Source organism: Meleagris gallopavo, chromosome 20 (genome assembly GCF_905368555.1).
Source record: "Meleagris gallopavo chromosome 20, MGAL_WU_HG_1.1, whole genome shotgun sequence".
In the NCBI taxonomy this organism is placed as follows: Eukaryota; Metazoa; Chordata; class Aves; order Galliformes; family Phasianidae; genus Meleagris; species Meleagris gallopavo.
The window spans coordinates 5,239,161-5,252,092 of NC_139423.1; the positions used below are offsets into that span (position 1 = coordinate 5,239,161).

At 56.5% G+C, this 12,932-nt stretch overlaps 1 protein-coding gene across 5 annotated transcripts in view; it reads right to left on the reverse strand.

The window, feature by feature from the left end:
* The window catches only part of RBFOX3 (RNA binding fox-1 homolog 3), a 110,520-nt gene that overhangs the window by 74,089 nt on the left and 23,499 nt on the right, over window positions 1-12,932 (reverse strand). For 3 of the 5 annotated variants that reach the window (XM_085240443.1, XM_085240442.1, XM_085240441.1), the window contains exon 1: window positions 10,528-10,754. The exons of the other annotated variants lie outside the window; for them this stretch is intronic. The gene's annotated coding sequence lies outside the window, so the exon portion shown is untranslated. Of the gene's footprint in view, window positions 1-10,527; window positions 10,755-12,932 lie in introns of those variants that run through there. 5 annotated transcript variants of the gene reach the window in all.

Below are 12,932 nucleotides of genomic sequence, written 5' to 3' on the forward strand. Positions count from 1 at the left end.
CCATTGCCAGGCTCTGGCTCTCAGCCTGCGATCCAACATGCAGCATCTCCCTCAATGCATCATCATCCAGAAAGGCAGATCCAGCAAACAGTCATCAGCAGCTGTCAGGGCCTGCAGCAAACCCACGGCCCTACAGAAGCCCATAGGAGCTTGCTGCCCTGCCAGGTGCTGCAGCACAGACACGGCACCACGAGACAGGCAGCATCCACCCAGCCCGAGCTCATCCTCTGGGGCAGCTCTGCCCCTGCCTCAAGCAAGGCAGTCACTTTACAATGGATGGCCTGAAAGACCTCAACCCCAATGGGGCTGTCGCTACATCACGTGGATGTCAGCAGCACCTGGCCCCGGAGATACCCCTGAAAGCCAGGTCTGAACCCAGCAGCCAAGGAGCGAGCAGGGAAATGCATTGCTGGGAGCACTGCCAGGCAGAGAGGAGAGCAGCAGCCACCACAACCATGTGAAATGGAGGCTGAGAGGTGAAAGAAAGGCTGAAAGAGTTCAGGCTGGAGACTCGTGGCATCCCTCAGTGCTCAATGCAGAGTCAACCACCGAGCCCCAGCTGCTCCTCAGGCCCCCTCATGCTGGGGAGCCCCAGCCCCAGGGATAGACAAGAGCTCAGCAGCCCCGATGCCAGCTGATACCTCCACAACCACCACTTCTGCATGCGGCAACCTGGTGCCCAGCAACACCACCAACAAAACCAGTAACACCAGTCCTTCATTCCACACACACACACACACACACCCTCCACCCTGCAGCAGGCAGTCCCTGCTGTCTGCTCACATGTTGCTGCCCTCACTCCTATCTCCATATAAGCTGTGCTGACACCTCCTCTTCATCACAGTGCCCAGCCCTTCCTCAAAGGCCATGCATCTCAAGCAGGACAGCACCATAAATATTGCATAGGAGGTGGTTCTAATCTAGTTATGGGTTCTGCCTCTCATGCTCTTCCATCAGGGAGCCTTGGATTGAAATTGAAGTGTATTAGTATAATTTTATCAGGTTTTATTAAGCCTAGGGTCTTACGTTTTTGATATATAGTTTTAATTAAGTTTTAAGTCAAAGAATGCAGCCGCTCATATTTTATCTTGCCATGTCACATCAGAGGGAGGCAGTTAATCAGTGTGTACAAAAACTTCCCACTGCCCATGAGGAACACTCCTGAACTCTGCCTGCAGGAGCCCAGCCCTCCCCAGTGGGAAAACACCGGGCAGCAGCACCAGGCAGCATCTCACACAGCCCAGCACGGGCTGGGGTCACTGGGGAGGCACTGCAGACGTGTGGCTCTGCATGGAGATGCTGAAAAATTTATCACCGTGCGTGCAGAAACGGACTCAATTAAAAACCATTAAAAAAAAAATAACTCTCATATTTCCCACGTCAAGGTTTCCTCTCCATAAGGGAGGCAGAAACCTCCATGTGTAACATGAACAACGATGGGATCTGCGCCCTGCCAGCAGCAGCCACTGCCCAGGCAGCCTCCCCAGGCCCTCCCTGAGGGGCAACGATGATACCAGACCCATCAACACCCTACCCACAGAACTCCAGGCACCCACCCCACCTGGCACGTGTGTTCCCACAGCTCCCACCCAACAGCAGCACAGCCCCCACTGTTCCCACCAGCAGTTCCCGTCTATTTTAGGCTGCTCTGAGAGCTCCAGTTTCTATATGAGGAGAGAAACACAAGGAGTGTGGCTGCTCGGCTGCTCCCATTGCTCGCCGTCCTTCACACCGCTCCCTCCCCAGCCATGCAGCCCACGGTCCCAATCTCCCCATACACTCTACTCCCTTCTGCTGCCCTGCAGCCTCTCCCATCCCCTGGGGTCAGCACCGGCCCCCTGTCCCCCCCCAACCCATCATGGTACAGGACAAATGACATATGTGGCCCCAGAAGCCCCAGCCATGGGTTTCTCCCGGTGCCCACGTGGGATGGCCAAAACCCACAGCGCTGCTGCAATGCCATGGGAACAGCAGCAACATCTTTGCAAAGAGGAGGGAAGGGAATCCCAAGAAAGAATGATTCTGTTCATCCGTTGTGAGATCGATAGACTTGGTGGGGAGGAGGGGGATGGGGAGAGCATTTTGCTTTTCGCTCTCTCTCATTTGCCAAGAAATAGAGGTTTGGGGTTGGGTTTGAACATCACCCAGAAGAAAAGAATTTTCTTCCTCCTCCATCCCTGTATCCCCTTTAAAATGGGACTGGGGGCAAGAAGACAGCTTCATGCCAAGCAGCCCCACACTGCACAACACCTACAAGCATGGTTCCCTGGCCCCACACCGGGGACTCCACAGCACCCACAGCGCAGCAGGGACACACTGCGCCCAGAGCACAGCACATCTGTACAAATAAAGGAACCCACGGCACAGCATGGCTGGGATGCTCTCCAACCCACACAGGCAGAAGGTGCACACAGAGCCACATCCAGACTGCAAAAGGACTCCCTGAGAGCCCGGGGCATGCACGGACTTCAAGGCACACCGCAGCCCGTTGCAGCCCCACTCCATCCACCCCCTGGGGGCTGCGCTGCCCGGTGCCCTCGCATCATCACCATCTCTGCTCCCTGCGCTGCCGGAGGGGCACAAGCACCGCCGTGGGGACGTTTCAGATGGGCAGCAAGAGAACATGGGGAACGAGAGCACTGTGTGCCATCTCGATGCGTGTATTTATATCCTTCCCCGACGCAGCATCCCTTTGTAAGGGCGCGGAGCACGCATCGGCAGGGCTGTCAGCTCGGCGGCATGTTACAAGTGTTTGATATGGAGATTTTGGCAGTGGGAATGGATGTACCTCGCTGAGAGGTTTATGTAAAATGACAGCTTCTGGAAAACGAAGCACTTAGATTAAGGAGGAAAAAATAAAATAAAATAAAAGTACAAACAAAAGGGATGGGGGGGGGTTTCCAGGCGGTGGGGCCGGAGCAGCCGCCTCTCCCCACTGCACCCCCTGGCCCTGCTGCCCCACTTCCCTCTCCTGCTCTCCATTTGTTGTTTACCGGGCTCAGCCTTTCATTGCTGCCTGTGCGTGGGCATGCGTGGGTGGAGGGAGGTGGATGCCATGCAGAATGCTGCTATCAGGGCCCACCAGCTCTGCCCGTCGGGGGGGGTTTAGGGCCCAGAGCCCTGTGGTCTCACCCTTTGGCTTTATGCCCCCCTGAGCTGTACGCCTGTAGCAGGACCTGCTCACACCTAGCTATCATGATCCATAAAGGAGCTGACTTATTTCTTACCTCACTGCAATGAAGGATGGTGATTACCCTCCATCCCAGTCCACAAAGCTTAATCCAAATTGATGGTCTCCCAGAGATTGCTTCTCCTGCCTATCGCCCAATGTAATACCCAGCCCTCCCCTGCCCACCTCTGCTGAGGAGCAAAACATCAGAGTAACTCATGCCAGCTCTGAAGGAAAGGCCATTTATCCTGAAGTGAAGGGCTCCCATACCATCAGATTCACCGCGCGCTGGGGATGGCGGCAGCAACCCAAGCCATGCCATCCTGCAGGGTGAGGGTCTGCAGTGCCCGGCCCCAAGAGCAGTGCCACCCCCCTCACACCTCAGTGGAGCAGGACGTGCCCCGCAGGGCTCTGCTGTGACCGTGCTGCCCTGCAGGCACTGTGCTCAGCCCCTGCCCTGCTCTCCGTGCAGCGCTGGGCTGCGTGCGTGCAGGTCTGCCGAGCTATAAATATCCATGGGCAGGGATGACAGCGAAGGCTACAGCTCAACTGAGCACCATATATTATGGGAGCACGGCACAGGCACTGAACTTAACTGCTGAGCATTTCCCCCCCCCCAACGCCTTACTGAAAAGCTTTCCGATGTCCTACTCGTTGACAAGATCCACTGGCAAACACGCAATTGTCCCTCCAGCACATCCACCTCGGCTGTCCCCAGCAGCGCTGGGATGCGATGCGGCGAGAAGAGACAGCTGCATCCCAGCAGCACCACACACAGCCGCTCAGCTCCATCCCCAGCCCAAAACTTGCAGAATCCTCTCCATCAACGGCATCCCTGCTGACCACAGGCACCCCCTCAGCTGCTGACCCAGCACTCCTGCACCCTAACCCTACATGCCTGCACAGCACAGGCAGGGGAGCGTGGGCCCCTGTGGCCTCAGCCCTGGGCAGGAGAGCTGATGAACATTCATAAATCAACATTCCCTTTTGCTTGCTTAAGATATCCTCATTTATCCCGCACCACAGGTGTGCGCGGCACTCAGAGCCAGAGAAGCAGCCGCACTCCCTGCCAGGAGAGCTTACTTTCTAATTAGACAGATAACAGCAAATCATGACAACAGACCACCGTGGGGAATGGAAGGGACTGCTGCTCTGCGGTCAGCGGGAGGTTCAGGGCCGTTCTGACACATACACCGCTTGTTTCACATTCATTTCCCACACCTGATAATGGGAACGCAGCAGCAGCCCACACTCCAGCCAGAGCCCGAGGGGAGAACATTAGCAAAAGGAGGAGAAGAGAGAGGAGCTGCAGGGGGGTGGGGGGTCTCCGGCCTCGGTTCCCTCCTTCCTCTCCAGTGTTCCTTAGAACCAAACTTCCCCGTGCATGGCAGGCTGCAGCGCGTGTGTTTGCATGTGTTTTCAGCCCAGTCTTTAAATGAGGTCTTTGCGGAGAATTTACAATTCCCCCATGGCCTCAATCTTGCAAAGATTGCTTTTTTAACACTGTTGGGCTTTAATTCTAATAAGCCTCCTCTTTATTACGGAACCAGGTCACATTGCCTTGACACTGCAAGAAAATCTTTCATCAGGAGGGAAAACAGAGAAGAGGGAAAAGAAAGGAAGGAAGGAAGAAAGGGGGGAGGAGGAAGGCAGGCGAGACAAACAAGCAGAGCTGCTCCCCTCACCTGGGGGACACGGAGGACCTGCAGAGCTCCATAAGGAGCGCAGCCCCCCAGCACCACCTGCACACCCAAACCCCCAGCAGTGCTCCTGGTGCGGCTTTGCCTCCCACACACCTCCCACCTTCAGCTGCTGGGAAGTGTGGGGGAGCAGGAGGGGCAGCACAGCAGAACTTTGACGGACACAACGAGGACAGAGTTCAGACGTGCACACACACAGCACGGCTCTGCATTACCTGCCCACGGAGCAGCACAGCCCCCGCCTGCCAAAACCACAGCCATCCCCAGTGCTGGAACAGCTGCACAGGGATCTTCCCTCCTGGAGGCTGAGAACCCTCCAGCATCGCATCCCACACCATCTGGGGGTATTGCCTGCCTCTCTGGCTCCCCAACTTGTTGGCTGTGCCAAGCTCAGCAAAACACCTCTGTTGTGTTATGGCCATCGCAGGGGAAACAGACCAATCCCACACCCCACAGATGCACACATAGGGATGGGGCAGGGCTCAGTGGGAGCCCATATTTCCAGACAGCGAGGCCCTGACAACCATAGGATGGAATGAGCTGGGACTCCCCGGCACCAGCTCCATCCCGTGTCACTTTTCAGCAGCGCTTACCCAACTGTGGCTGCACCATGGACGGCGACCCAGAAGCAAAAACCCATTGATGGAGTATCAGTGGGGGTCAGGGGAGAGCAAGGACTCAGCCCCTCCCACGAAACCCAGCCCCACATCCCCCTCACCAAACACCAGCCCCAGTGGCACCACCACTGCAGCCGGTCCCACCGCATCTTTGCTCCACAAAGGCAGCAGTGCAGCTCTGCACAAACACCTCCTTCTCATGTCACGGACCCCATAGCCATTTGTGCTGCTGGGCTGGGAAGAGCAGCGAATTGCTAAGCCAACAGGGGAGCTGGGGAGCCCCTTCCAGCCTCTGCCACATCCCACACAGCAGCACAACGGGATCACAGCTGGGGAAGGCCGGGGCTGCTCCAAATGTGGATGTTTTAATTCTTAATGCCAGCAGCTGCACTTAAGGCGCGAGCAGCATGGAAGCCATGCACAGGGGTAACCATGGCAACTTCACGGAAGTTAAATAAAAACTTCTTTAAAAAAAGATAACGAGGTCCCTGAATCATGCTTTATCAGCTATGTTGCTATAAAGATCGAGATACAGCCAGCTCAGGATTCCTAATTACTTCTGCAATATACTGGAGATAGCTTTATTTAAAAAAAAAAAAAAAAAAAAAAAGACTGGCTCCTCATCGCATCACTTCAGCCCTCTTCCACACAGTGCACAGATCCTCACCCAGATCTGCCCATGAGCACCTGCCCACGCAGCACCTGCCCACCCCCCAGAGCTCCCCATGCACCAGAGCTGCAGCGCTGCACCGACACACCGCTGGTTACGTGGGCTGTGCAGAGCCCAGCAGCGTGCACGAGAGCTGCAGCCCCAGCAGGAGGTGTCACCAGGCCTTGGGGTCACCTTGCACTGTCCCGAGACCCACACGTTGCGTTGGGAGGTTGCACTGAACCACGCTCTTTTTTCCATCAGTCAAAACAACAGCAGTGAGATGCGCTGCTGCCATCCCTCAGAGCAACAGCAGAGGTGGCAGACGTGGGACCCAGCAGCACCCGGTGCTCCCCAAACCCAGCTCAGCCCCCAAAGGACACAGGGACCCCCTGGGCACACAGCCCCATGGCCAAGGAGGGTTTGGGGGCTCTGCAGATGGAGCTGCAGTCCCCCCAGCCCCCTCAACGCATAAAGTGATGGATTTATTCCGACTGCTGCTGCCTCTCTCAGGCACCGCTCTCTCCCGGCCATGCAGCACTTTTAATTGTCCATCAGCAGAGCGGGGAGGGACCATAAATCTCCCTCCCATCCCTGCTGTGGGCTGGAGCACGGAGCAGCCCCACATCCCATCCCTCCTGCTGAACACACAGAGGCACCCTGCCCCACCAAAGGACTGCTGTGCTGCTGGCAGAGGGATGTGCCGCGTGCAGATTGAAGCAGCGACTTAAATTCTTCATTTCCACAGCTTACGTTGAGGCTAAGTGAATGATATTTATTATTTACTGTTTGCTTGGCTGTTGGTTGTTGTGTTGCTTTTTATTTTTAAAAAAAACTCGTTTCATTTAAGGCGGTTCTGAACAGAAATTAAAATTCAATTAAAACGTGGTGGGGGAAAAAGTCAGCATTTTGAAGCAGATTATTAAGTAAAGCTCCATTAAACACGTTGGGAGCAGAAATATCGAGGAACAAGTGCTATATTTAAAAGAAGATTTATTCTGCAAAGGAAGCATCATCTGCGGTTCAGGAATTTGAGAGCGCGTTATCGAGGTCACCATTTCAGATGCAGATCTCAGATTCTCACATCTCTGCCTCACCCACGGCCTGATTAAGAGTTTGGAAATCTGGAAAACTCCTTTTCTCTGGCTCCCTGCTTTCCGATTAATTGTTTATCGATCTGACAGGAGGAAAATCTCCTCTCTCTGGCTGCACAGGAGGTGAACCCGTTGTCAAAAGTTGTTTTATTGCTTCCATAAATTCTGGTTGTAATGACTTCCTCTGGTTCAATACTTCGAGTTGCTCTAACCAGCAGCAATGCAGCTGACCTGCTCGAGCATTCCTTGTATTACCTGAATGGGGGAAGGAGCCAAAAGAGGGCCAGGAATGGGGACAGAACTGGGGACGCGGGCAGGTCGGGGTGGCCTCGAAGGGGCATGTGGGGCTGTTGGTGAGCAATGGAAGCGCTACAGCACTGCCCAAATGGGAGAGCAAGCAGCACGGCACAGCAAGCACACCACAGGGCATCACCCAGCCTCAATCCCTGCAACACGCACGGCCCCCACTCCTCACCCAGGTTCTCCTTTGTGCCGTAACAACTCCATCCTCCTGCAGCCAAGTGGGCTCCTGCACTCACACCGGCCCCAGCTCTCAGCCTTTGCAAGGAGCCTGGGGATGCTCACAGAGCGGTGCAAGGAGCAGCAGGATTGGGCTGCGCATCCCTCGGTGAGGCTGAGCCCACAGCCTCAGGCCCACCACCAGCTGCCCTTCCTCTGCCACGGCTGTTTGTTCCATGGAGCAAATCGTTTGCACAAAGTGATTATTCAGCGCGCTCTCACCTCGTAACACCATAAATTAAAAGGGCTCACGTAAATGAAGGAACTTCCCTCACGCCTCGTGTTATCTCAATAACCTTCAGAGGCATTTATCCACCACCATCTGATCCGCCAGAAACACTGTGACAATAAACTCATTTAGTAAACGCACGCACTTTAAAACCTTCACTTATACACCAAACAAGCAAACACAGCTCGTGCTGGATGAGCTGCTGGGGATGCAGCTCTCAATGGGGACACCCAATCCCCACACTCCCATCCATCTGGGGACACCCAGGGCACCTCAAGGCATCGCAGCAAAGCAAAACTGAGGCCAGGATGGAGAGCAGCCACTGCTCTGTGAGAGGGTGGTGCAGCATTGAGATCAGCAGCAGCACAGAGGCAGCTCCGAGCACGGCGCTGTGCCGGCTGCACGGCACCCCAGCACCTGGGATGTGCACACAGCCATTAAGGATGACATGTTGTGGTGGTGGGAGATGGAGGAATACATGCAAGCGGGAGAGAAGCTCTTTGTTTGGGAACAAAAATCCACACCTCAATAAAAGGCACTGCCAAAGTGGGGAACGCGCTGAGTTCGTGGGAGGGTTTGGGAGAGCAAATGTGGAGGAAGCAGTTCTCCTCCTCCAGGCTGAAACATCATCTAAACCCTCCCAAGCTGCCAGGGTCCCTCTCCCATTTGGAAAAGCAGCAAAGGAACAGAATGGCACTGCAGCAGCCACCAGCAGCTTTGCATGCTTAGAACCGCGCTCCAGAACCACTTTTCCAGCTCAATGCCCAACACCTGCAACCCCAAGAGACAACTCTAATGCTCAGCCCCAAAAGCACTTGCTGTAACCCCAGCAGGAGTTCATCCAATGCTGCAGCAAAGCATTTGTGCATGCCCTTGTGCCAAAGCATTCCGTGGCGCTGAGCAATCCCACCCATCGCTTCAAAGGAGCAAAATAAACAAATAAATACATAAAATCAAATGTTTTTTTTCTTCAAAAGAACAAACAGAGGTTCTGCACGGCTCCCCAGAGCCAAGAACAAGTTCCCAGTGACCGGCCAGCTCCAAGCAGCTCTGCCAGCTCCAAGCCACTGCATTCAGCCTTCTACAGAAATTACAAACTCTGAGCATTTGCTCCATCTATTATACAGAGGGAAAAAAAAAAAACTAGCCTTCATTTCTCGCTTTGTGAGGCTTTGTGCGGTTTGATCACGCCTCAGCCATTTTAGCCCGAAGCCTGGAAGCTCTTTGGGGAACGGACCATCTTAATCTGCATTTGCACAGCACCCAACAGAACGAGGCCTCCAGACTGACTGCAGCCTTCAGGCAGGCAAATAAAGCAGCAGCAGCACGCAGCGTCGGAAAGCTGCGATAAAACACAGCCCTCTGGACATCCAGGAGAGCAGCGGGCAGGGAGATGGCGCGGGGCATCCCTGGCCTCCAGGGCACAGCCATACACCGTGCCCCACCGCAAGCACCGCACGTGGCACCACGCACAGTGGGGAACACCCCCGCTCGGGGCCAGGCTTCCACGGAGGCAGCAAGCGAGTTCCAACCCTTCCCAAAAGGCAGCCGAAAATAGCCGCTGTGTTAATGTCATGCTTACTGGAGTGAGAAGCCAAGAAATCCCTGCTGCCACGCTCCCCACCGCAGTCTCTCCAACCCTACAGCTGCCATGGGGATGAGGCCATGCCCTCAAGTCCTACCCAGTGCTCCCAGCTGCATTTGTTTACCTGGAGCATCCGTGTTGAAGCGTTCGGACGCAGCACCGCACACTGCTGCAGGCGCACGCACCAACAGAGCATCACTGACATACAGAGGGCTGAACAACGGCTCTGGGTATTTACCCACGCAGCACCAATGAACCAGGTGACTCCAGAAGGCCCTCGTTCCCTCTGCACACAGACAGCCCTAAGCACAGCACCTCAGTACAGGGAAAGCCGCACGCCCTGCACCCATCTGCCCTGCACACACCTTCCCCACAGCAATGCTGCCCACAGAGCCCCCAAACCGCACTCCTCCTCTGCCCCATCAATCCCAGTGCCACCTCGCATCACTTTTCATTACAATTCAGCTTCACTTGGAGGGTGTGATGTTAATTAGCGTAATATTCCCGTTCACTACAGTCCCCAATTAAGACATCCATTAAGAACCTATAACGCAAACTTAATGAGAAGTTGCGCCAGGATTCTTCTTTATTTGCGCAGGCAAATAAAACGCTGCAAACGCTAACTTGGAGAGCCGCCCTTAGGAAGAGCCGGATTTCATTAACAGACGCACCTGAGCCGGGGAAATCGGACTGCCCGGAGAGCACGGCCGCATCGCGCAGGGGAGAAACTTCCTACTGCAAAGCACAGGGCGCTGCGCCGCGTGATGCCGCGCCGCCTCCCAGCGAGCCGAACCGCTGCGCTCCCACCGACACCGGGACTCGCACCGACCCCACGCCCTCCCGCCGCCGCCGGTGGGAGCAGCCCCCCAGGGTCACCCCAACGGAATCTCCCCGCAGCCTCCCCTCTCCCGCTCGCTCTCCCCGGTACCGCCCGACCGCCGCCCCCTCGGCTCCCGGTGACTCACGCGCTCAGAGGTCCCCGCGGCGGTGGCGGAGGCTCAGGGCAGCCGCGGGTCCCCGCCCGCCGAGCGGCATCTCCCAGCAGCGGGCGGCCCGGCGGCAGCAGGCGGCGCGGTACCGACTGGGCTCGCCTCGCACGCGGCTGCGCCCGCGCCGCCGCCACCGCCCCCGGAGCCGCCGAGCGAAAGAGAACGGAGCGCGCCCGCCCCCGGAGCCGCGGGGATGGGAGGTGGGGAGGTGGGGGGAGGAAGGCAGATAGGGGGAGGGAGCACGTGCGGCCGCACCGCCCCCGCCCCGGCGCCCCCGGCCCCCGCCTCCTCTCCCCGCCCTCGGCCGCGCCGCTCCGCTGCTCTGTCGGTTTCGGCACCGAGCGAGGGCAGAGACTGCGGGGTTCCCACCGTGGAGACGGGATCCCCCCCGCTCCCACCCTACGGTGCGCCCCCACCAAAGCAGCGCAGCACGCCCAGCTCGCCCTCCCACCGCAGTTTCCCACCCCCAGCCGCACGCGGTCCCAGCCGTCGAAGCGCGTTCCCACCTCTGCAGCGTGCTCGTTATGAGCCCAGCACGCTCCCACCTCTGCCCTGCAAGAAGAGCCGGCTTTTTCCCCATTTCTGCCCTGAAAATGAACACGTTACAGCAGTGTCAAGCGGGGAGGTAATTTCCGCAGCGAGGCATTGCCTACTTGCAGGGAGCAGTAAGCACTGAACTGTCCCAAGGGCTTTTATCTCTGTGTTGCCGCGCGTTCAGCAGCACCATCCTGGCGAGGAGCGACCGCACGCATTTCTCACCCACCTCAGCGGAAGGAGCTCTGGGCAGCGATCTCGGCATGCCCACAGCAGTGGGATGCGAGAATCTTTCCTCAATTCCTCCCACCTTACATAAGCAGGAGCAGACCTCAGGCTCCCCCAGCCCTGCTGTTTGCCTTCCCCTTGGAAGCCCTGCACACTACAGGATTTTACAAACCACAGCCTGCAGGAGGTCCCACAGAGCTGCCCCTTCTCCTCTGGCTCACCAGCGGGATGCACAATCTCACTGCAGCTCAGCACCCTCTGTAAGATGGGTTTGCATCTATAAGATGTGTTTGCATTCTGCTGCCACCCTAACACCACCACTGCTCCCCTCCTGACACGTTTTCTCCTTCCTCCCAAGGCTCTGAGGAACAGAGAACATCATCAGGGCTACCCAGAGCAGCAGCGTGAACGCAGACTACAAAATGCACCCATCCATCTCACCACCATTCTGCATGACACACTCCATGCACAGCACCCTGTGGCCCTCATTCCCAGCCCCGCCAGGATGCTCCTTGCTCTGCCCCGCTGTGCTGCTTCCTCACGGTTCACTGAGGCTGAAGATGCTTTAGGCAGCACATTTAGAGAATGCAGAACTGGGAAGGCAGGAGAGAGAGACGCTCTGCAAAATCTCGCTGCACATCAAAGCCCTGAGCTGCTCCCAGAGCTGGGCCCGCTCAGCACAGCCCCATGCAGCGCAGGAGCCGGCGGTGCTCCCGGATTGCTAAGCAACCCCACGCTGTGCAGGGCTGCACGCAGCCACCCCCGACCCCACGGAGCAGCCCACCTCACTGCTTCCAGGGCGAAGAGGAGGAGGAGTGGGAAAGGATGACAGCGTGAAATGATGCTGAGGTAGGAGAAGCAGTTTGGAAAACACAAGTCAATAGAACCCTGCCTCTTGGCAAGGCTGTGATGTGAACCAGAAGGAACACGTATTAATCTGGAAAAAAATATTTGTTTTTCTTAGCTTATTTCACAGCCTATTTGCCATTTAGAGCCTCCGTTTGGAGGGAGGCAGAGTTGCTAAATGACTGTTGCTTTCTTATCCATAGTGATGGGAATGTTTTCTTTTCCATAGCTGCGACTGGAAATGAGACCTGTTGTGGCTCTGCCTGGGGTTTTCCTTAGATGCAGACACTATAAACCACAGCCACAGCAAAACCGCAGCATGCAGGGATCCTCCAGTCCCCTGCACTGAGCATCACATCCTTCCTGCTCCCCCTGCAGCACCTGAGCAAGGGCAGTACTGAGCTCCAGCCCTGCAGGGATCACCTCTGAGATGCAGCAACGTGCTCAAAGCAAGGAGAGGAGACAGGAGGGGGTCACCCCCAAGTCACACACAGTGACTCAAGTTCTTGGACCCCAGATTTACAAGTGCCCAAATACAGCCCACCCCCTTCAGAGCACCCCCAGGCTTCTGCTCACCCATACAGACACTGCCTGGCACAGGTGATGCTGGGCACCCACTGAGCCCCACAGCTCTGTGTTCAGTCCCCTGCATGAGGGTGCATGGCCACATGCTCTACCCAAAGGCATCGCCCCTGCAGAACACGAGGTACCTGCACAGCCCCTGTAGGGTGGGGGGAAATTTGGAAGGGCCTGGATGTGCTGATGGCAATGTC